This window comes from Chelonia mydas, chromosome 3 (assembly GCF_015237465.2).
Source record: "Chelonia mydas isolate rCheMyd1 chromosome 3, rCheMyd1.pri.v2, whole genome shotgun sequence".
Taxonomy (NCBI): domain Eukaryota; kingdom Metazoa; phylum Chordata; order Testudines; family Cheloniidae; genus Chelonia; species Chelonia mydas.
The window spans coordinates 86,179,230-86,204,766 of NC_057851.1; the positions used below are offsets into that span (position 1 = coordinate 86,179,230).

The 25,537-nt window shown below is 39.3% G+C and overlaps 2 protein-coding genes across 11 annotated transcripts in view; one reads left to right on the top strand and one right to left on the bottom strand.

The window, feature by feature from the left end:
• NT5DC1 (5'-nucleotidase domain containing 1) overlaps positions 1-25,537 on the top strand; it is a 231,464-nt gene that overhangs the window by 39,886 nt on the left and 166,041 nt on the right. The window lies entirely within an intron of this gene.
• The window catches only part of COL10A1 (collagen type X alpha 1 chain), a 72,122-nt gene that overhangs the window by 17,359 nt on the left and 29,226 nt on the right, over positions 1-25,537 (bottom strand). Inside the window, exon 1 of one of the 3 annotated variants that reach the window (XM_043542830.1) lies at positions 12,478-12,527. The exons of the other annotated variants lie outside the window; for them this stretch is intronic. The gene's annotated coding sequence lies outside the window, so the exon portion shown is untranslated. Of the gene's footprint in view, positions 1-12,477; positions 12,528-25,537 lie in introns of those variants that run through there. 3 annotated transcript variants of the gene reach the window in all.

Sequence of the window (25,537 nt, forward strand, 5' to 3'; positions counted from 1 at the left end):
GCACAGCTGGGCATCCCCGCTGTGCCATCTTCCCTATTAGCACCTTCTCTATGCTGGCATAGAGGAGTGTTCTGTGCCAGCCTGGGCAATAACTACTAGATCTATGCCTATGATGTACTATTAATACTAATAACAAACAGATTCAGTGAGGAGGGATCTCATGCCTGGTAGGCACAGAAGGGCTGCAACCACCATCCCAAAGATTGGATGAAATGTCTGTAAACAGGCTGCAGCACAGCTGCATGACCTACACTCTACTGAAACTCATCCACAATGTGCTTTTATTTAAATCATTGTTCTCTGCCCAGGTGACTTTCAGTCCTGGAAAAAAATAGGGCTTTATGACAAATATCCTGAAACATAACTTATTGTGCTGAAAAAAAACAGTGGATTGTCAAGTCTGGTATCGGGTTGCCAACTGTGCCGATACTCTTCTGAACATATACTGTTGTTGTGAACAAAGGTCATGGCTGATGCAGTAAGTTAACTGATGTAGTATTATGTGGTGTTCTTTCTCCATTATTCTTCATGGCCACCCTCAGATAATTTTATGTTTCGTGTTCATAAAGAAACTCTACTCTGGAATATGTCCTTCAGAATTGTTCTTATATTCCTTACTAAGCTTGTGTGTATAAGCAGGTTGGTGATTTTTCGAGAAGGCTTACATAACTGAGTTGTCACTTCCTTGGTGAGCCCCCTATTTTCAGTTGCTTATAATTTTCAGAAAAACTAAATTTTGGACTGAAGTTGACCATTAAGTTTCTTATGCTGCTTAGTTTGGAAGTTAGTGTCATTGTAAATTCCCATGAGAATCCACTCAGCCATTGCTTGAGTTACACGCCCAAAGCACAAGCATTAAGAATTTATTTTTCAGATGTTAAAACTGAGCAAAACCTAAAGGTCTTTTGTTTTTTTCCCAGGTAATTCCAAAAATAGTTTTGTTTTTTAAAATTTCAGCTGTAATAAGTAGGAAGCCCTCCATGGAAAATGTTGCCAATCTGACAATATTGGGTTAAGAAATAAAGTTAGGAACATCTGACTATAGTCCTGTACACATAAAACTTCTTACATTCCATGCTAATTTCTAGACCAATGTATTATACCTCCCCAAATAGGTACACTCCTGCTACAAAAGTAACGTACACCCATATTTAGCTGACAGTCTTGTTTCCTCTCATCCCACTTTACTGCCAGGAGGATGAATAATCTCTGTGTGAACATGTGTGAATAAGGACAATTGTTAGGTCAGGAGACATACATACACACACATCTGTTGACTCTAGATTTATGCCAGACTCCACCCTGGAATGCTGCTTCATGGGGTGGTTTGGTTTAGGGTTTAGTTTTGTTTTTTGTGGTGGTGGGAAGCTGAGGTGGGCTTGTGGTTTTCTTCTTCCTCATGTTCCCCCTACTGCTGTGGGCTTTTTCTGGGTGCACTATCATGCCAGGATTTAGCTGTAAGCATGCATGTGACGTGTGAGGTTCCATATGTACGCACATACTTGTGTATGTCTATATCCAGTAACAGAACATTAAATAAACACACCTGTGTTTATTTGAACACCTGATCATGGGTACGGGCCACTTAAATACACTTAATGTGTATTTGAAAATTTGCATTCAAATACAGGTATCTTTTTCATTAACAAAGAAGTCTTTAAAATAGCAATTGAAAAGTTTGAAAAGTAAATAATTTTACTGCAATATAATTAATATTCCCTGTTCTAAGTAAGAATAAAATTTGAATTTCCCGGATAAGAAGAAGTAATTATCAGAGAGTTGCAGTTTCTTTTTAACTGGGCATATACACTTTGTTATAGTTACATGATGTTTGTCTCCTGAATGAATGACATTATTCATAATTAAATACACACGTTTATTTAAAGAAATGACCTTTGTGGAATCCCCTCACAATCCATAAACCTAAGCCCGTATGTAAATCTTTGCACGCTCAGAGTCATAGTTAGAAAAATGGTGTGGCTTTGGCCCTGATCCCGCAAGTTACTCTGTATGGATGGACCCGACTGCCCGTTAATTTGAACAGAATTCCACAAGGGCATGGTGTGTATGTGTGTGTTTGATCTACTGCAGGGTTAGCATGACCAGAGGCGGATTGCCATTTTGTGGGGCCCTGGGCCAGAGCAAGTGGGGGCCTCTTGACTACTCCTATGCTAGACTGTCAATATATTCAATATTTAACTAACAAAATATAAATATTTTCAGCCAAGGGTTCTTTTTGTCACAAAGTGTTGAAGCCCTTTCCTTGGTTAAAGATATTAGAAAGTCTTTTTAAAACAGGAAAACATACTTCTGGATTCCTCAGTCACTCACTCGTCCTATCCGTACACTGGTATAGAGTTTACCATAAGGAAAAGGGAAGAAAATGTGGAAGTTTCTTGTTAAAATATTGAAAGCACATTGCTGGCCAAAGCTTGAGGGAATGTTGAGGCCATGCAGATGGCATGAAATAGCTGTGGATAAGTTAAGGACTTGAAGTACTTTGTAGTACTGCTTCTCTTACTTTGAGTATGTCATATCTTCTAATTTAAAATGCAGATTAGCAACTTGGAAAGTGTGTGTGTGTATATATAATCCATGGGGAGAATTTATTTACCTAACTAATTGTAAAATAAATAGGATTTTTTCCGCTGTCGTCTTTTGCAGACTAGTAATTAATGGATGCTTGGTTAAGTTAGTCTTGCAGGGAAATACTGTCTCATCCAATTTAAAAGCAGAACTCACCCCAGAATACCAGAGAGAGGCTGTTAAAAAATTGCGAGACTGTATTGCCATATAGCTTGGTATTTGTCATTTTTTAGATTCATGTCACTTATACTTTGAACTAGGGCTGTCAATTAATTGCAGTTAACTCATGTGATTAACTAAAAAAAAAATTAATCACGATTAATCACAGATTTAATCTCACTGTTAAACAATGGAATTCCAATTGAAATTTATTAAATATTTTTGGATGTTTTTCTACATTTTCAAATATATTGACTTCAATTACAACACAGAATACAAAGTGTATAGTGCTCACCTTATATTATTATTTTTGATTACAAATATTTGCAAAATAATATTTGTAAAAATGATAAAAGAAACTATTTTTCAGTTTACCACATACAAGTACTGTAGTGCAATCTCTTTATTGTGAAAGTGCAACTTACAAATGTAGATTTTTTTGTTATATAACTGCACTCAAAAACAAAACAGTGTAAAACTTTAGACCCTACAAGTCCACTCAGTCCTACTTCTTGTTCAGCCAACCACTAAGACAAACAAGTTTGTTCGCATTTGCAGGAGATAATGCTGTCTGTTTCTCATTTTGCAATGTCACCTGAAAGTGAGAACAGAACAGGCATTCACATGGCACTTTTGTAGCTGGCATTGTAAGGTATTTATGTACCAGATATGCTAAACATTCGTATGCCCCTTCATGCTTTGGCCACCATTCCAGAGGACATGCTTCCATGCTGATAACGCTAGTTAAAAATATAATGCGTTAATTAAATTTGTGAGTGAACTCCTTGGGGGAGAATTGTATACCTCCTGCTCTGTTTTACCCACATTCTGCCGTATATTTCATGTTATAGCAGTCTCAGATGATGTCCCAGCACATGTTGTTCATTTTAAGAACAATTTCGCTGCAGATTTAACAAAACGCAAATAAGGTACCAATGTGATATTTCTAAGAATAGACACAATACTCAACCCAAGTTTTAACAATCTGAAGTGCCTTCCAAAATCTGAGGGGGACGAGGTGTGGAGCATACTTTCAGATGTCTTAGAAGAGCAACACTCCAATGCGGAAACTACAGAACCCGAACCACCAAAAAGGAAAATCAACCTTCTGCTGGTGGCATCTGGCTCAGAGGGTGAAAATGAACATGCATTGGTCCACACAGTTTTGAGTCATTATCGAGCAGAATCTGTTATCAGCATGGATGCATGTCGTCTGGAATGGTGGTTGAAGCATGAATCTTTAGCGCATCTGGCGCGTCAATATCTTGCGACGTCAGCTACGACAGTGCCATGTGGACACCTGTTCTCAATTTCAGGTGACATTGTAAACAAGAAGCAGGCAGCATTATCTCCTGCAAATGTAAACAAACTTATTTGTCTGAGAGACTGGCTGACCGAGAAGTAGGACTGAGTGGACTTGTAGGCTCTAAAGTTTTACATTGTTTTATTTTTGAATGCAGTTTTTTTGTACATAATTCTACATTTGTAAGTTCAACTTTCATGATACAGAGATTGCACTACAGTACTTGCATTAGGTGAATTGAAAAATACTATTTCTTTTGTTTTTTACCGTGCAAATATTTGTAATAAAAATAAATATAAAGTGAGCACTGTACACTTTGTATTCTGCATTGTAATTAAAATCAATATATTTGAAAATGTAGAAAACATCCAAAAATATTTAAATAAATGGTATTCTAATATTAACAGCGCAATTAATCATGATTAATTTTTAAAATCACTTTACAGCCCTACTTTAACAGTTGTAATGGTGGTGGAATAAATGTCCTTCATTCAAGCTCACATGGAAGAATGGTAGGTGTTTATTTTGGCACTAGGTATTTGGCTAGTGGTCGGTTATTTGGTCATGTAATGTAACTTTTGACCATAACGTTCCTTTTTAGCATAAGATTATTTTTAACCAGGCACCACCCAATTTTATATTTATAACAGTATTTCTGCTAAGTCTGTTTACCTTCAGCTGTGCCAAATAACCAGTATGCGGCTTTAGGAAATACTTTTGATAGTCCTATAAATTTAACTCAGTGACCTGGGTTTACCGATCTGTATGAATCTGAGGAGGATTGCATTATTATTTAATTATTGTAACAGTGCCCAGAGCCCCCTGTGAAGTTTCCAACCCATTGTGCTGGGGATTGTACAGACACATGATATGAGACGGTTACTATCCCAAAAGAAAAGGAGTACTTGTGGCACCTTAGAAACTAACCAATTTATTTGAGCATGAGCTTTCGTGAGCTACAGCTCACTTCATCGGATGCTCACGAAAGCTCATGCTCAAATAAATTGGTTAGTCTCTAAGGTGCCACAAGTACTCCTTTTCTTTTTGCGAATACAGACTAATACGGCTGTTACTCTGAAACCTATCCCAAAAGAGTTTATAATCATAAATTAGGTACAGTGCAGCAAGTGGGTGGAGGAAACTTCATTCAGGAACATTCTTTTCAGTATCTTTAGACACACTGCTTGCAAGCTGTTTTTTTTCTTTTTCTTTTTCTTCTTCTTTTCTGGCAATGCTGATCGAATTTGTGATTGGGGTGGGAGTTAATATCAAATTTCTTGATCTCAGTGAAAATTTTTCATTTTTGAGTTTTTTTTTTTTTTTTTTTTAAATAAGAGTTAAAAACATGCACATTGTTCAGGTAGCTAGTCTACATAAGGCCCGGGTTTTTGTTACTGTTACTCTGGCCCTCACTCCCACAATAAGGCCGTGATTTGATGCCATAAACCAGGGGTTGGCAACCTTTCAGAAGTGGTGTGCTGAGTCTTCATTTATTCACTTTAATTTAAGGTTTCACATGCCAGTAATACATTTTAATGTTTTTTAGAAGGTCTCTCTCTATAAGTCTATATATTATATAACTAAACTATTGTCGCATGTAAAGTAAACAAGGTTTTCAAAATGTTTAAGACGCTTCATTTAAAATTAAATTAAAATGCTGATCTTACTTCTCTGGCCCACTCAGCCCGCTGCCAGCCTGAGGTTCCATTCACCTAGGCCAGCAGCAGGCTGAGCGGGGCCTGTGGCCGGGACCCCGGCTGGCAAGGGGCTGGCAGCCAGACCTGCAGTGGGCTGAGTGGGGCTGGTGGCCGGGACCCCAGACCAGCAGTGGGCTGAGCGACTCAGCCCGCTGCCGGTCTGGGGTTCCGTCCGCTGGCTCCTGCCAGCCAGGGTCCCGGCTGCTGGCCCCGCTCAGCTCGCTGCTGGTCTGGGGTCCCGGCCCTGCCCACATAGAGTAGGTACCTACCTTCTCCCTGGTTCTAGCCCAGTCTCTTCCTCTCTCTCTGCACTGAGCTGAGGGCGGGAGTGCACTGAGCACAGGGCTGAGGGTGAAAGAGCAGGCTGGGAGTTGGGAGGGCTCAGGATTGCGGCAGGAGGTTTAGGTGTAGAGTGCTTACCTGGGCAGCTCCCATTTGGTGTGAGGGGTGCAGGTGGGAATGTGGGGGATACACGAGTCAGGGCATGGGGTGTAGGGGGCTGGGTATGTGGGGGGGTGAAGGAGTCAGGGCAGGGGGCTGGGGGCGTGTGAGGGGGTGCAAGGGTCAGAGCAGAGGGCTGGAGGTGTGTGAGCGGGGGTGCAGGGGTTAGGGCTGGGGGTGTGGGCTAGGGTCGTGAGGGTGATCCCAGCCCCCTGCCCAGAGTGGCTCACGGCAGGGGGCTGGAGGCGATATGCCCTGATTCCACCCCCCATCCCCACCTGTTCTCTGCCTCCTCCCCGGAGCAGCGAGCGCGCTGCGGCTCTGCTTCTCCCCCTCCCTCACAAGGGCCATCAGCTAATCGGCGGCAGGGAGGGAGCGGAGGAGGGGCAGGAACCCCAGCACGCTGGGGGAAGAGGCCGGGGAGGGGGAGCTTGCCTGCTCTGCAGCAGCAGTCGGCAGGACCAAGCTTCTTCACCCTGCCCCTGCTGGGGGGTGGGGAAGAGCGGGCCAGGGCGGGCAGGATTTTTAATGGCATGCTGCTGCCTGCCTGGTCCCGGCCGCCGGCCCCTCCTGAGTCACTTTGGCTTTGTCTACTCTACCACTTTTGTCAGTCAGAGGTGTGAAAAAGCACCCCGCTCCGACTGACATAAGTTTCACCGGCAAAAGTGATGGTGTGAACAGCACTATGTCTGCAGGAGAGGCTCTCCTGCTGACATAGCTAATGCTGCTCATTGGAAGAGGTATCATTATGCCAGCGGGAGAGCTCTCTTCTGCTGGCAAAGGCCAGCTACATGAGAGATCTTACAGAGGCACAGCTGTACTGCTGTGCAACTGTAGTGCCATAGTGTAGACATAGCCTTAGGTGCATTTTAAAATTTTAGACAGCCCTGCCCCCTCAGATTGAGAGACTTGCTGTCTAGCTTTACCTGTCTAGCTTGACTTGCTTTACCAGTCTAGCACCACTAATTTGATCAGTATTGTCAGAAACAAGATGTGAAAAGATATCAGGAAAACATGTTCCTGCATTTTAGGTTTATTTACTCTCCAATTTTCCCCAAGGGAATCGGAGATTTAGTTTGTCATTCTTCTCTGGCTGTTAGGCTGAGTTCTTACATTCATTCCCCACCCTCCAGTGAGGTCTTAAAGTGGAAGAAATGCTGCAGGAGAGACAATATCTAAACCTACACCCCTCTAGGTGAAAAAAGTTCAGCCTACTTCCTTATGCACCACATAACTAGGGGACTCTTTCACATCAGTTGTCTGAAAACCTGGTAGCTAAAAATGAATTATTTTGCAAAGTGTACCTATCATAGCAGGTAGCAAGCCTGCTGAATAGTTACATTCATTGGATTTGTTACCTGCTGTGGTTTTGTCAGCTGGCACAAGTCTGAGGAGAGCTTCATACTTAAAAACAGGTGCTGAAGTAAAAACATCGTGGGTTCAAGACTTTCTTTTAGAGCCAGAACAAATAAATGTTGTCTGAGTTTATTTTAAAAATAGAGTTTTTAAAACAGAAAAGTCAGACATTTTTAATACTGTTTATTTTCTTATGTACATTAAAATATTTTGAAGAACTTCATTTTTTTATTTTTGTTTTTTGTGCAGCTTTCTATGTTTTCTGTTCCTAATGCATTGTGAGTTCAAACATGTGGAATTTACTCATGGAAAATTCTCCAGTAAGTTTAATGAGAGTGGTGTAACCTTACACCACCAGTGCTAGTCCTGTGTGTATGCTGCATTTTGAAATAGAAGTGTGACTAACAAACAAAAACACCCCTACTCTCTCAGCATTCCCAACTCCAAGTAGTCAAAAATCATGAGTTGAGCCCCAAAACTCATGAGGCTGGATTAAAAATCATGACATTTCAAAAATATATTTGGAGATCTTTTCATTTGCCCTCCAAATTTAGCGCCTTTGGGGGTTATGTTTTCAAGCATTTGTCTGAGCATTTGTCTGAGACTAGGAAGGTGAGAAACATGCTTTTTTATTTGTTTGTTTGTTTTAATGGAAAGCTGAGTTTGTTTCATTGACATGATTCCAGGGTCTAGAGCTTTAAGAAAAACACCAAGTAGCATTAGACTCCCAATAAGATCGTAAGAGTTGGAGACACTTTACAGTGCACAAAGAAATCTCCCTTGGGGAGAGGAGGAGAGAGAGAATGAACCACAGGTGACAGATGTAAGCATGTCACTTAATGCACCACTGGAACTGTGATGAGGGCAGTATACAAACTATAAAAAAGCAAATAGAATATGATACAAAATCCCATCATTATGAAGTACTTTCCTTTCCATAGTACCAATGAGATGAAGTTTGGTTTTGGTTTCTGCCTAGAGTTTTTCTGTGAGACCACCATGTAGAACTACTCTGTCAGTGCATTGTAAGGATGAGTCATATGTGTTTTTTGCTTGATCTTTTCAATTGTTGTTTGAGAAGTAGTTAGCATTTGAGCCATATTTATGTCAGACTCTTCCGCCTGTAGCTTTTTGCTTTTCTTATTTATACAGTAGATGTATGTATGTTATGAGAATCTGCTTATAGGTATTTGATAGATATTTTTGTAATGCTATGATGATTTTCCGAAGCCTAGGCAGTGCCTAGACAGGTCCATTCCAGCCTGAGGGATTCAGGTGGTTTCATTTGTTCAGCAGTTTACTTCTGATACCATGTAATGAGAATGTAAAACATGAGAGAGCTTGTAAGAGACTGATCTACATTTCCTGGTTCCAATTACATGATACGCAGCAGGAATACAAAAAGTTAGGCCCTTATTGAGTGGCAGAGATGGATATTCATCAACTCCAGTGGCTATTCTTATATGCATTCAAGAGGAATAAGTGTTTTAGCTAATACTTGTTTTGCTGTGTGTCTATTATACCTCTCACTTCACTCCATAGTCTCTTATGTCATTAAATGAAGTTCCTTAACCTTTCCCTTGCAGCTCTTGAGATAGCCAGCCTCTGAATACTTTTGAGGATGGAGGGCTATTAGTTTTATTCATGAAGGGACCAGGAATTGAGAGTGCTCCTCTCCCTTAATCTTCAGTGACAAAGTACATTGATGATCTCTCCTGAGCAAGGCTAAGGACTTAATTTCCTGTTTAATTTGCTTTTAGGGATATACGATTTATTGTTGGGGACATACCTCTCAAATATGGTAAGCAATGCATAACAACGACCCAAAATGAGGGATATGGAATTTATTTGGGAAACATGATATACTGTGGGATTAATTCTTTTAGTGTAAATAACTCTAAAGTTTAATGATTCTTTATGACAGATATAAATAATTGTCAATGATAAAAGTGAAGACTATAGGAAATAAGTGCGGAATTTAGGTAACTTTGGGACTAAAAATGAATAACATTCCTTGAAATGAGCTATCTATGTTGGGTGCTTGGCTTGTTGATGGATTTTATTTATGCTGGTTGCAGTATCAGTATAGTGAATTGACCATGATACATTTAGAAATTATGGGTTTAATTATATATAATTAAAATGAACGATAGGATTTGAATATTGCGGAATAAAAATTGATATTGTAATTACTATTAATTTTAAGTGTAGTGTGTGCTATGACTACTGCATTAGGATTTGGCCTCTATTGCTCTTAGGTTTTAGTGTTGAGAACATATTTATTTACCTTGTCTGAAATATTTTTATACCAAACTGAACGTCGTTAAACACCATCATGTTATTTAAACACAAACTTTACCTACCCTGTTTTTCACTGGGTAACTTATCCTTTCAAAGCATCTGGAATATATGTTCATTAGGGTTGTCAAGCGATTAAAAAAATAAATTGTGATTAATCACGCTGTTAAACAATATTAGAATACCATTTATTTAAATATTTTTTGATGTTTTCTACATTTTCAAATATATTGATTTCAATTACAACACAGAATACAAAGTGTACCGTGCTCACTTTATATTATTTTAATTACAAATATTTGCACTGTAAAAAACAAAAGAATTAGTATTTTTCAATTCACCTAATTCAGGTTCTGTAGTGCAGTCTCTTTATCATGAAAGTTTACAAATGTGGAATTATGTACAAAAAAACCCCTGCATTCAAAAATAAAACAATGTAAAACTCTAGAGCCTGCAAGTCTACCCAGTCCTACTTCTTGTTTAGCCAATCGCTCAGACAAACAAGTTTGTTTACATTTGCAGGCGATAATCTTTCCTGCTTCTTGTTTACAATGTCACCTGAAAGTGAGAACAAGCATTTGCATGGCACTGTTGCAGCTGGCATGGCAAGATATTTATCTGCCAGATATGCTAAACATTCTATGCCCCTTCATGCTTCAACCATTCCAGCAGACATGTGTCCATGCTGATGATGGGTTCTGCTTGATAATGATCCAAAGCAGTGCAGACTGACGCATGTTGATGTTCATCATCTGAGTCAGATGCCACCAGCAGAAGGTTGATTTTCTTTTTTGCTGGTTCGGGTTCTGTAATTTCCTCATCAGAATGTTGCTCTTTTAATACTTCTGAAAGCATGGGACACCACATCCTAATCAGATATTGGAAGGTACTTCAGGTTCTTAAACCTTGGGTCGAGTACTGTAGCTATTTTTATAAATGTCACATTGGTACCTTATTTGCACTTTGTCAAATCTGCAGTGAAAGTGTTCTTAAAATGAACATGTGCTGGATCATCATCCAAGACTGCTATAACATGAAATATATGGCAGAATGCAGGTAAAATAGAGCAGGAGACATACAATTCTCCCCCAAGGAGTTCAGTCACAAATTTAATTAACACATTATTTTTTTAATGAGCATCATCAGCATATCCTTTTTATGTAGTCTGTTGTAAAACTAGGCAAATATCTAGATGAGTAGATGTATCCCCCGAAGATCTCTATGTACCCCCAGGGGTATGTGTATCACCGGTTGAGAACCCCTGCTGCACACCATCTGGAGAGTACTTCAGGTATCTGAAAAGAACTCATGCTAGAAGAATAGAGCTTTTGTTTTTTCTACAGCTTTTTCCATTCTCAAAATGCATTACCAAGAGATAAGATAAACCTTGCTAATGAAATAGTTGTGTAGACAAATGGATCAGCTGTTCTGCCCTTTGCAATAGCATGCACACAGCTTTGGCTGTAGAAATTTGCTGAGGAAAAGGAATGATGGGCAATTATCTTATACATTTTTTTCCTCTTTCTGAAACTGGCATTTGATCTTAAACTTGCAAAGATGGACAGAGTGGACTTTGCTGTAAAGCTTCATTTTTCTATAACAATCCAGTCCATACTGCTTAAAGAAGCGTTGCATTACAGAGAGAGCCCTGGATATGAATCCATGCTTTAGGGCTCTGTGGACTTCTGGCTCTGTTGATTTCTGCCAATGAAAACCCAGGATGCTGGTTCCTGGTAGTGGAAAGGCCACCTGAAGAAGGTCCCAGTGATGCATGGTTCTTGGAACCCCAGTTTTGCCAGGGGTCTTGAGCTGTCTAGGGTAGTTGCAAAACTTGAGTGGTACTATCCAGGCAGTGGGCAAGGCCAAGGTGTTTGGAAGATCAGTTGATTCAGTGCATCTTGTGGGTAACATCTTCCAACGAGTGCACTTGTGAAACTCAGGCTGCATATTTTAAAGCTGCCCTTGTCTTTCTGTAGCTGAACCCCCTCTATGGGATAATAGTCATGCAAACACTGCTGCTTTCTGCTTGGGTTAATCACCAGCTTTGAGTGCATGTTGAAAACTCATGCCAGCCCAGGTTAATCAGGCCCCTAATGTGGATTTTCAAGCTCAAGGCCTGACTCAAAGGTGACAGTGCTATTTTTGAGGCCATTTTGCCATATTAGTCATCAGATGAATCTGTATTATTTACCTCTAGGTTATTTCTTTGTTGCAACTCTTAATGCATAAAACTAAAAAGGCTGCTGGCAACAAAAACACTTGTGTAGTGTACTTGCAGTTTTATTACCTATGTCCCAAAGAATTTATTGAAGCAAACAGTCTCCTGACTGCAGTGAAAGTTAGGTGTGGGTAAGGACTGTAGCATCTGAGTCACTGCATAAACAACTCTTTCAATATATGATGAATGGGATGCAATTAATTTGTGTACTGTACAGTCAGCTTAAATGTAAAATAGCTGTACTGAAGTCAGGAAACCTGCACTGAATTACACAAGCAAAGAATCTGACCCGGAATGTTCAGAATTTAGAGAAACAGGTTTGTGAAAAGAACATTAATCTTGCAAAGGCAAGTACTTAAAAGTTATTCTGGGAATCAGGGTTGTGTATTGAATTCAGCTGTTCTCTGTAGAATCCCTACCTTATTTGTTGCAGAAGTTGGCAGGTGTTCAGTGAATGAAGCAGGGGACTGTGGGAAGAGAAAAGATGGTCTCATGGTGAAAGCAGTTGAATGCTGCCATGGATAACTAGATTCTGTCCCTACCTGTGCCACAGAATTCCAGTGTGATGCTGGGTAAGTTGCTTCACCCATGCTTCTCACAGATGTCCGCTAATTGAGTGTTCTTTAGTTTCTGGGTGCCTGACTTGAGACTCCTGGGCTCTGATTTGCAGAAATTTTGAGCACTAACTGCAGCTTGTCAGTGGGAGCTCTGCTCTGTACATATGCAGAAGGGGGCTCAGGGCTGGGGCAGGGGGTTGCGGCGCGGGGTTGGGGCATGGGCTTACCTTGGGCGGCTCTCGGTCAGTGGGATAGCAGGTCTAAGGCAGGCTCCCTGCCTGTCCTGGCACTGCACTGGGCTACGAAGCAGCCAGCAGGTCCGGTTCCTAGGTGAGAGGGCCAGGAGACTCCACGTGTGGCTCTCGCCCACAGGCACCGCTCCTGCAGCTTCTATTGGCCATGGTTCCTGGCCGTGGTGCTCAGGGCGGGGCAGCGTGCAGAGCACCGTGGCCTCCCCGCTTAGGAGCTGGACCTGCTGCCCGCTTCTGGGGCACAGCGCGGTGTCCCAGGACAGGTAAGGACAAGCCTGCCTTAGACCTGCAGCACCGCTGACCGGATGGCAGTGCTGACCACAGCTGTCAGGGTCCTTTTTTGACCGGGCATTCTGGTCGAAAACTGGACACCTGGCAATCCTACTAACATTTGTAAAATACTCAGATTCAGTAGTGATGAGCATCCTAAAAAATTCATGAGGAAATTAATAATTCTGTCCTCTGAGCACAGGTTGAGTAGTGTGCGGTAAATAAGGCCTATGGCCACACTTTGAATAGTGAGGAGAAAGCAAAATACTGAATAACTGCCCATTCAGTGATCTAATGCACTGAGTGAGGCAGGGGTCCCATGGAAAAAATAGTATGTGAGCGTGTAATTTAAGACTGTATCACAATGGGTGCATACAAGGAGAGGCGTGGGTTAATTAAGGTTGCACAAGCAACTTTAATTCTGGCATTTCCTAACTTCTGAGTGCTTGACTTTGCAACCTTAATAATTTTGTTTTAATGTAATTTTTGTGTGTAATTTCCTAGGTTTTAAAAAATCAACTGAAAAAACAGAAATTTCTTCATTTGGAATCATGTTGACATCCTGTGGCTCACCAGCGGGGTTGCAACCTTGTAGATCCACAGCATAGACCTCTGCCATATGAGCTAACTGATAGCAGTAGTAGTTATTTATCCTCTCTATGGAGCAGCATTAGAGGTGGTTGAGGCACCCATTTTTCTAGGGGGTTCACAGCTATCTGCTCTAAGCAAAGGCACTTTTCTGGGTTCTGGAGGGTCAAAGACCCTTCTTTCCTCTATTTCCCCTACAAATCTGACTTTGTTTTTTTGTTGTTGTCCCATCCCGCTTGACCCTGTCATTTTTTGTTGTTGTTGTTGTCCCATCCCGCTTGACCCTGTCATTTTCTCGCCTGACCCACCTCTAATTTCTTAACCCAGTCCCTGACCCACCTCTAACTTCTTAACCCAGGTTCCTGGTCAGCCCAGTCCTACTGTCCCCTGTGAGCCTCCCTGTTTGAGTCCATTTTCCCCTCACCCTTAGCTCCCATTCTCTTCCCTCAGGCTCTTTGCCCATCCGTGTCTCCGTCCTTGCCCTCCCAACCCTAGTTTCTTGTCCCAATCTCCTTGGTCAACCAGTCCCTGCCTCACAGACCCCTTCCACCAATCTTTCCGGCCCAGTTCTTGTCCCCTCTGTATTTGAGTCAGGTGGCGTCCTCCTCTACACTGTCTGGACCCCAGAGGGTGCATTCAGAGCGCTGGCAAAACAGGCTTCCTGCTCTCAATTTTGGTGCCAAGCAGTCTTCGGCAGCTGGGAGCAGAAATTGCCGGGAATCAAACTCAGCCTCTGCATCCATGACGCATGCTCAGTCACTCTGTGTGGGTGGTGCATGCATATTTGTCACATGTAGGAGATATGAGCGATTGGAGCGTACTCAGTACAGATGGACTCATCACCTAAATTCTCTAAAAAACTCGAGCAAGTCTCTACTGATCTTGTGCAAACTGAGATTTTTCAAAGGCTTAGAACTTGGTGAAATTTGTGTGTTTTTTCATGGGACCGGCAAAAGGTATATCACTGGCTTCAGGGGAGGCAGCAGGAATTTTTATCTTTGTACTGCACATCAAAACAGGAATTATTAAATAAAATTTATTCACCACTTGGATGGATGCACAAAAAATCCAAATGCGTAGGTAAAAAAGGGCCTACTGTTACACTTAGTTTTATATAGCAATTTTTTGTTGTCGAATTTCTCATACTTTTAAGCTTTTGAATTTCATTCTTCATACAGCATCACCAGTAACGTCAACGTAGAGTTTGAAAAACAAATGCAGAACATAAATCCACATACTTCTAACTGTGATTCATGGCTCACTTACAGCACATCATCAGATGGATTCCTTGTGGGGAAAGGCACACTGTGCATTTCTCCTTACTGATGGAAATATTTTGCTTTTCATTTTGTGTTCAGCAAGAAAACTTGGAATAAACTGTTGCTGAGATGCTGCAATATGTGGCTGATTCCTTAGGGAAACACTTGTATACAAGATTGGTGGGAACCTTCTCTCTTTTGGACTCCATTCAGGGCCAGTTTAGAGAGACCTATAAACCCATAGCCACAGGATTTCTCAGACATGCACAGGCAGTCACCATCTCTGCCCAGTCAAGGAGGCCCCATCAGTGGTAGTGTAATATTTAATGTTCACTCCAGTGCTGTATGTTGCTGATTTATGTGCAGCTTCAAGCTGGCTGTGAGCGCTGTGGTGATCACTTGATACTCCGGAAAAATGAGCATGTCTCCCCTTCTGTGGCAGCCTTTCCTTCTAACTGCTTCCACAAATGTGTATGCAGCAGTTCTATAACCAATGTCTTGTCTGCCCATCTTGAGAACTGAAATAACCCCAGATCTTCCACAGCTGGCCTGCCAGAAGCATTTGAGGCAGGTCACACAATGAATTTCAGGCCATGTATCTGAGGCTTCTCATCAAATGGATGTATATGATATACACATGTAGGCACCACAAGATCCTGGAAATATTGCTCTTCTCATTGATAAGCACTGAAATGTTTAAGGCTGGTTTGGTTGGTATCCAGTTGCAGTTGTTAGAATACATTCACTTTGTAGCCTGTGGTTTGCTCTAAATTACATATTTGGATCCCAAGAACAACATGGATTTGAGAATAAGCATGCAGGAAGCGCTGGAATTAATATATTTTTTAAAATTATTAAGTCTTGCACCTTTTCAAGTACCTCACATATCATCTTGAGTGGTAAGAGTTAAGGAAGCTGCCTATAAAGATTCTGAGACTATATATAATACATATATAAACCAGAGTCTAGTACAAAATCTTGTTTTTTTTTCTTCTATTCAGTGAGTTTGTGGTGAGAGAGAGTCTCACAGTCTAAAGCCTCTTCTAAAATTTGGCCTGGCTCTTAAATTGCTAATGCTTTGCCATGTTTAAAACAGCCAAACTCCACTTTAGCAGAGTTGACAAGTCCCTAATACTTGCCATAATATGAAATTATTTTATAAAAATAATAAAATAAGAAAAGCTTTCTGTGTACACACACATAGTTCCTCTACATTTTCAAAATGGTTTATGGGGTTTTAATACTTGATTCCCAGTTACTTTAGTGGAAGTATTTTGGCTAAAATCCCATGTTGATGGCACCTTTGTGATAGCTTATTCTGTAATACAAGCATTTGATTAGGATTTTATGTAATCTGACTAAAGAGAGCACAAAATGGTGATAAAGCCAGTTATCTGGGTGTATGTATAACAAGACAGAACTTGGGGCCCCATCAAGTATATATCTCATCCAGTATTCTGTAGATTTTTGAAAGAGAAGTAATATGTTTTTTAATCTTAAAATGGTAAACAATTAGTATTAATGTTGAAATTATTTGTTTTTAATGATGGACTATTGAGCATACTGTATATGATTGGAAGTGTTCAACAAAATGGAGAACAAATGTTTTATTGGAAGAATTCTATTTTTTCCCTAAATTCCTTTTAAGATTCCTAAATTCTGTGAGACTTTTGTAATGTGATTTAAACATGTATTCTTCAGATACTTTCTGTTTTCCTGTAGAAAAAAAAGCCAAAGACTTTAAAATGCTGTAGCACAGATACACTGATACATGAACATGATAATGTAGTTATTGGAAATCTTGTTGAACAAATAAAATAGTAACATATTTATATTTATGTAATAGTAAGATAGTAAGGGCAGTTTATGATGATCTTTTCAAACAAAAAATCCACCACAAGTTTAAATCTATTTGACATGATTTGCCTATTATGTGTTTATAGTCTTACTATACTGTGTTTCATGATTTTCATTATATAGTGATTGTGTGTGTGTATATATATAAATGAAAATTGTGCAGCATAGTACATAGTAAGAGTATAAACACAAATATAGCTGCCTTTATATTTTCTCAGTTACATCACAAATAATATGACTGATTTTAATTAAATAAGCTTTTCGAATATAAAACTGATTTTAAAAAGAAAGAGGTTTGTTGGGTAAGTCCTCAAAAAAAAAAAAAAAGGCACCCTGAATTATTTAAGAGTAGATGTATTCAACAGCTGGAGAACTCAGTAAACAGACAACACATTCTAACTTTTAGAGAGTTATGTTGGTGTGCAATGTCCACCATTAAGATATGTCAAGAGCAGCCAAGCTTGAAAACAGCCCTCTGAAACTGAAGAATTTTAAATAATTATTCCACATAACTGTTCAAATCATCATCTGTCAAGTCCCCCTTTTTTACTACTTAATTAATGTATTAAAAACATATGGTGCCATTGTATTAGAACACTTTTTTTCTGATTAGTCACAAGGTGTAGCATTGTGAGAAATGATACTACAGACGTAATTTGAAGAGTTATAAACTCAGCTCTGAAATTCATTAGTTCTTTGTTTATACTGCAAGTGCACTGCTTTAGCAAATGCTGGAGAATACCATAGATGAATTTTCCCCAGTACTTGCTTTGTGAGCTTCAAGTATGTTCATCCTTTTAAATTGCCTACATAACTCAAAAACCGACACAAAAGTAAGTAAGCTGAAATATTTAAGAGTTGAACAAGGCTTATAACCTCTTACATTGTCTTTTGCTCAGCCAACGGTACCATTCTCATGTCTGTCCACTGCTTGAGGAAGCACCTGCACGCTTTCTACTGACCCTTGTATATACAATGCTCTCCCCAAATTAATCTATAAAGCCACTCCTTGTTTTTCCTTCAGATCCGTCATTAAGACCCAGTTCTATTATGTTGCCTATGGTAAACTGCCAACGGCTAGGTATGTGACCAGTAAGAATTACTAGTCTCATTAATATTGTTTGTTAGTTTATAACTTAAACTCAGCCTACTTATTTTGTAACCATATGTTCTTGTCATTGTTACTCTGATCCTCCCTCCCTGCACTCCTTTTTTTTTTTTGTTTATGTCCACTTGTTGCATCTTAGATTATAAACTCCTCAAGGCTGGGGCAGTCACTTACTAGATGTTTCCACTGTGGGGCCTAGAACCTGAATGAGGCTTTTGGGTGCTATGGTATTAAAAATAACAATAATGAGACAATTATAAAAATGGTATTCTGGAAAATAATGAAGGATTTAAAGAGAGTTGAACTTTTGCTGTTACATAAGCCCCCCAAAAGAAGATACTTTTACTGGTAAATTTAGAACATTAACATTGCAGCCTTTAAATCTGCTCTCTGTAATCTTGATTTTTAAGGGGAGCTGCATACTGTCTCTTGTGAGTACTCTGAAACTCATTCTGCATTTATAGCTCAGACGTTTTTACTGGTACATTTTTCCACAGAAAAAACATTATTCTTCACTGCCCCGACATCAGCAGTGTACCTAGGAACAAGCTTAAGTTTGTTAGTGGGACTCTTTGTGTGTTCTTAAAGTTAAGCATGTGTTTAGGTATCTTGCTGAATCAGGGCTTAAATGCTTCAGACTGAATATGAACAACAATGAATATAAATTTAATTCAGGCTCCGTAGCTTTATGTGGCCAAACCTCACTATTTTTAGAAATAGTTTTAATGCAGGTCGGACACAGGGATGATGACTTTTAATACCTTTTATCGCTCTAGGTTCTTGTAGCTAAGGGATTCTATAAAAGGGTAGGAGGAATCAGGGAATCTCTTCCTCCTGCTTAATCCATCTGAGGAAACTTTAAAATAATACTTGCATATTTTTCTTACAATTCTTTGGAGATGCATATATGTAATGTATACATTTTGCAGACAAACTGTTTACTTATTTTTCAAGGTTGAAAGTATGTTTCAGTGGAATCCAGCTAATCACCCAAAACATTAAACTCTTCACAGAAATTGTTCACTTTTAAACACCCACAAGTAAGAATGCCTAGAAATGTTCCCCATTGCCACATAATCTCTGTTTTCTCACTGTGAAGTCTTCTGACTTACCCTGCCCACCTTAATGTTGCTCTCTAGAACTTGCAAAGTTCAAAATACAAAATTGTGAGGCAATCCTAAAGTCCCATTTTCTGTTCAGGGTTACCCCATCATCAGTAGCTTGTTAAAGCAAGGCTCCCTTCTTGCAGATTTTATAGCATGGTGAAAGAGTGAAGTGTCTGGCAAGAGGGTAGAAAAGGGAAGACCCTTATCCTGAGGAAGTTTAAGCATTTAGTTTCATCTGTAGAAAATTTTAAGCATTAAACTCTGAACATAGATAAATGTCTTTCTTTCACTGGACCATTCAGTGCACTGTCCCATAACCTCTGCACCCCCTATGTCTCCTTCCCCATCTGTGACCTCCCACACACTATATCCCTCCATGTACTCCTTCCTCCTTCACAATCTTTTATTCCAAGACTGTGTAGCAGAACTCTATGCCACACAGTGCAGGCAAGAGAATGTACATGTGCAAAACGCAGCTCATGTCTTGCAACCGTTAGATTTTGTCAGCTGCATGTGCAGATGTTAATAACTGATCAATGTGTCTGCTGGAGTTCCCCAAAACAAAAATGAATGAAAAGAGGCCATCTTCCGAAAATCAGGCTCAATGAGAGAATGAAAATAAAGATGTGCCTTTCTAGTATTTCCAAATTTGGATATCCTCATGTGAAGTTATGTTGACAACAGGTGTAAATAGTTGTTTTGCATACTTCGTTCTCACTGTAAAATGCCTGACAACAGTTAATATTCCAAACCAATTTGAGAACTAACCTTTAAAGAGAATAATTTAAATAGAATTAATTTAGAATATTTAAATAGAATAGAATAAGACCTTTTTAAAATGATACAGCCAGCAAATTAAATCAACATTTTAGTGTTAGACCACAGAACCTATTGGACTGTCTATTGACTTACGTTAGAATGAGCTCCTATAAAAAGGCTGTTTGAGGAAAAAAGGCAAACAATCCTCAAACTTCAGGCAGAGCCAACATCTAATTTGAGTGCAAGTTTTGTATTTTCTAATTTTATCTTATTTCTGTAAGTTTCCTCCCCTGGGAACAGCATTCTCAGTCTAATGGCATAATAACACTTTGCCAACTCAGAGGCATTGCAGCTCATCTTTGAGCTTGCATTTTACTCCTGACATCTTTGATTAAAAATAGAGTTTTCAATATTCTTTATATTTGACACTCTTTTCACTTTTCATACAAAATAAAATCTATGCCTTGGATCTTAACTCTGTGACTCAGGATTGTGATGAAATGACCCTGCAGGGATGACAGCCAAGATTGTTCTCTGCTCTGATAAAGTCATCATTGGAATTCTGACTTACAGCATCAGGAATCAGGCAATTTTTAATTAATTAAAGTCCTTGAACTTCACAGGCAGTTTCTTCCCTCAGGCCCCAAAACAGACATTTTATGATCTGCCACAAATTTCAAACTTGTCTGCAGTTGGGCAGTCACTTGATTTCTTCAACTGGACTTGACTTCAGTGGGACTGAAGATTCTTTTTACTGTTTGATAAACTAATACCAGATTTCCAATTGGCTCCCAAAACACTTTATATGGGCCTCCAAGTTGTGCACTCCTGCACAATTCATAGATTCAGGATTCATAATTTTTAAGGCCTGAGGGCACCAGTCTGATTATCTAGTCTGACTTGCATAATGCAGGCCGAAGGACCTCCCCCAGTAATTTCTGCATCAAATCCATAACTTCAATTTTGAGCTATAGTATATATTTTAGACAGATAATGAGTCTTGACTTAAAGACTGCAAGTGATGGAGAATCCGTCACATACCTGGGAAAGTTAAGTTGTTTGTTTACCTGGATTTAGTCAAGTGCTGCTCTGACTGCTCAACACTGGTTATAAGTTCCAGAATTATTCTTGGCAGGAGAGTCTGTAATTAATTCCACACAGAGGAGGAGATCCCATAAGACCATTTGCTGTTGCAGTGACATCTTTCTCTTGTTTGGCAGCAGTTTCTTTTCTTTTTTCTTTTCTTTTCTTAGCCAGATTCTGCACTTACACATCATGTAATACCATTACAGTTATTTGTTTGGATGAGGTGCAAAGAGGGCATAATTGAACCAACATGCATCTGCAATCTGTCAAAATGCCATAAATCTGAAATGTAGAGCTTAATTCAAAAGCTCGCCCAATCATTACCCTCTCCAAACACCAGTGTGCACCATTATGAAAGGGAGAGGGCGTAGGAGGAAAAAAGATGATTTAGAATTTTTTACACAACACAGCTACATACAAACAGAGTAATAAGAGAGTTAACACCTTTCCATCTCCCTCTTAGACATAATAGATTGAAAGAAATAGAAGGAAGGGTGAAATATTCACCTTGTGGGGGGCAGGGAGTGATGTTTGGGCAGAAAGGAATGCACATCTTCTTGGCACCACCTTTTATGGGCAGCATGCTTACAAGGGAGGGATGCCAATTGGCTTGTGGGTACTGTGATCACCCTCCAGGAATACTGTCCCCCACCCTCGAATCCAGCAAAGATTGTGGTGGCCGGTGCCCTTTATTCCTTCCTAACTTACCAGTTTTGTTTTCACACATGCAAAGTATTGCAACAAGTTTAGACTCTGTCAGAATTAGACTTGAAGTATTAAAATACCTATACTGAGAAAAACAGTGACTTGTGAACAAGGGAGCACACTGTTAGTTGTCTAAATTTATAAACGAATGTATCACCCTAGAGCAGTTTAAGAAGCTATGATTTTAGAAGAAAGGAGCGCTCATAGCACATGTCAGTGATGATTTCTTTTATGGACAACCCATGAAACGTTCTAAATTGTCTAATTTCCCATAATCTGTTTCTTCCTTAGTTCCTAAAGTGTGTCTTAGAAACTGGATTTGATGAGTGAAAAAGGTAACTACCTTAAGTAAAATGTGGAGACATTGGGACAAATCCATTCTTTTTGTAAATGGGCAAAAACTTCATTTCATTAAATGGATCTTCCTGCAAGGCTGAGTATGATCCAACATATCTTTGTTAGTTGTGTAACAGGTACATTAAAGTCCTAGATCTTCCATTCTCACTAAAAGAAAAATAGGGGCTGTAAAACGAAATGTTAACACATTCTTCTGAAATTAATGGGAGTTGAGGGTACGCAGGTCCTTGCAGGATTGGGGTCTGTGTTGGTAGGAATTGTTTGCCTGGTAATACAAGTTTATTACAATAATTTTAAATCCCACAAATCCAAATTCTGCCCTGAGTTCCTTGGGTTTCTCAGGCAGAATTTGAACCCATGTTCTTTCAATTTTTAGTAGCTTGAGCAAGGTGGTACAGCAGACTTTCCAGTGTGGAAGAGCAAGTCGAAAGCAATGCAAAGCCTTGGTGATCTCAGGTTTCAGAGTAACAGCCGTGTTAGTCTGTATTCGCAAAAAGAAAAGGAGTACTTGTGGCACCTTAGAGACTAACCAATTTATTTGAGCATAAGCTTTCGTGAGCTACAGCTCACTTCATCGGATGCATACTGTGGAGTGTAGAAGATCTTTTATACACACAAAGCATGAAAAAATACCTCCCCCCACCCCACTCTTCTGCTGGCAATAGCTTATCTAAAGTGATCACTCTCCTTACAATGTGTATGATAATCAAGTTGGGCCATTTCCAGCACAAATCCAGGTTTTCTCACCCCCCTCCACCCCCCACACACAAACCCACTCTCCTGCTGGTGAGATTCCCCAAACTGAACTGAACTGAGATTCCCCAAACTGAACAATCCTGCAATAGAGGAAGAAGGCCACGCTGATCAAAAAACCCATGTGGTTTAGAGGAGAAGTGAAGGTAACTGTAATTTTTATATATATATATAAAACAAAGTGGGGATTGATTGTAATGAATATAAATTAAAAGTTAAGAATTATAGAAAATTGATACTGGAAGCCAAGGGGCATAAGGCAATAAGTTTTTTAGATTTATTTGAAACAAAAAGAATCCTGACAATTGTATTGATCCATTACAAGATTTAAATTGTAGAATTATCAATAATAATGCAGAAAAGACAGACGTGTTCAATAAATATATCTGTTCTGTATTTGGGGAAAAAACAGATTATATGCTCTCATATGGTGATAACACTCTTTCCATTCCTTTCTGGATCTCTGGAGGATGTTAAACAGAAACTACTTAAGTTGGACATTTTTAATCAGTAAGTCCAAATAATTTGCATCCAGGAATTTTAAAAAAGCTGACTGAGGAGCTCACTGGGCCACTAATATTGATTTTCAATAAGTCTTTGAACAGTGAGGAAATTCTAGAAGACTGGTAGAAAGTTAATGTATCGCTTTTTACAACTGATAAGCTGGATGGCCCAGGTAATAATAGGTTTGTCAGTCTGACATCAATCCCAGGCAAGATAATGGTGCAGCTAATACAGGAATAGATTAATAAAGAATTAAAGGAAATCAACAAGGGTTTACGCAGAGTACATCCAAAATAACTTGATGTCTTTTTTATGTGATCACAAGTTTGGTTGATAAAGGTAATAGTGTTGATGTAAAATACTTAAACTTCTGACATTTTGATTAAAAAATTGGAAAGACATAAAATTAATGTGGCACATATTAATTAGATTAAAAATTGGCCAACTGATAGGTCTCCAAATATAATAGTAAATGGTGAATTGCCATTGAGTATGTTTTGGGTGGGGTCCCATGGGGACTGATTCTTGGCCCTACTCTATTTAATATTTTTATCAGTGACCTGGAAGAAAACATATAATCATCAATGATGAAGTTTGCACATGGCACAAAAATTGGGGCAGTGGTCAGTAATAATGAGGATAGGTCATGGCACAAGCAAATAATATTCATTTTAATATAGCTAAATATAAATACATATATCTAGGAACAAAGAATTAGGCCATATTTACAGCATGAGATACTATATCTTAGGAAGAAGTGACTCTGAAAATGATTTGGGGGACTCGGTGGATGGGTGAACATGAGCTCTGAATGGGATGTTGTGGCCAAAACAGCAGATGAGGGCCTGGGATGCATAAACAGGGAAATATGAGTAGGACTAGAGAGGGTATTTTACCTGGCACTGGTGCAACAACAGCTGGAATACTGTGTCCAGTCCTTGTGTTCACAATTTAAGAAGGGGGGTGAAGAGGGGTCAGAGAAGAGCCATGAGAATGATTAAAGGATTAGAAAGCATGCTTTATAGCAATAGACTGAAAGAGCTCAATCTATTTAGTTTAACAAAGAGAAGGTTATGGTGTGATTTGATTACAATCTATAAGTATCTACATGAGGAACAAATATTTGATAATGGGCTCTTCAGTCTAGCAGAGTGAATGTATTACACAATCCAATGGCTGGAAGTCAAAGCTAGACAAATTCAGATTGGAAATAAGGCATAAAATTTGCCTTATAATAAGGATAATTAACCACTGGAACAATTTAATGTGGGTCGTTGTTTTGGTTCTCCATCACTGACCATTTTTAAATGAAGTTTGGATGTTTTTCTAAAAGATGTGATCTAGGAATTATTTTGGGGAAGTTCTCTGGCCTGTGTTGTACAGGAGGTCAGACAAGATGATCACAATGGTCCCTTCTGGCCTTGGAATAGATGAAATGTGTTGCTATACATCACCATTCAAAGGTTAATGGATTAGCGTATACTGCACTGTAAAAATTTAGGTTTTTCTTCAAAACCATTTTAGATGATGGATACAAATAAAAAAATATATGGAGGATGAAATCTTGATTCTTAAGATGTTAGTGTGTGTTTTGCCATTGACTTCAAGGGGGCCAGTATTTCACTCTGTTTGTGCTGAGCAATCGGGTGTCCCTTGCATTACACAGCATTCAGATGTGCAGTCCTTTGGTATATGATAGAGTGGATGTTGCCCATCTGAGAGAAAAAAAGTTAAATAAGAACAACAAAATACTGCCTAGTTTTACCAATATGTAATTGGGCAGCATCTTTCTTCTTTTCCATTCACTGAAAACCTGTCTTTTGAAATACCGAGGAAGGAAGTACATATAATTTGTTGTTCTTATTTAACATTTTTTCCCTGAAGCAGGAAGCATCCTAGGCCAACCCATTCTATCAGAGATACAAAAGGACTTATGTCTGAAATACAGACAAAGGGGCTGCAGGTTGCTGCATTTATCATCACACATTTGGGTTTGGGGAAAAAACAGTGTGATTCTTTATTAACCATAACATACCTTATTCAGACAATCATATTTTTTCATATTTGTATATACTGCATGCCATGCCAATGATCAGACATGTTTAACTTATATGGTGGTGTTTGAAGGGAATAAAGTATAAAGACCTGTTCGTTTGTTCTATTTATATATACTATTAAGCAAGTCACAGCTGCTTATTTTCCATTACATGACCAGTAATGGATGAATACTCTAAATATGCAAAAGGGCTGAATATTTAGAATGAAACGTGTTGAATTATCTTTAAAATGCACCCCCTCTCCTCTTTTCTTCTTTCTATC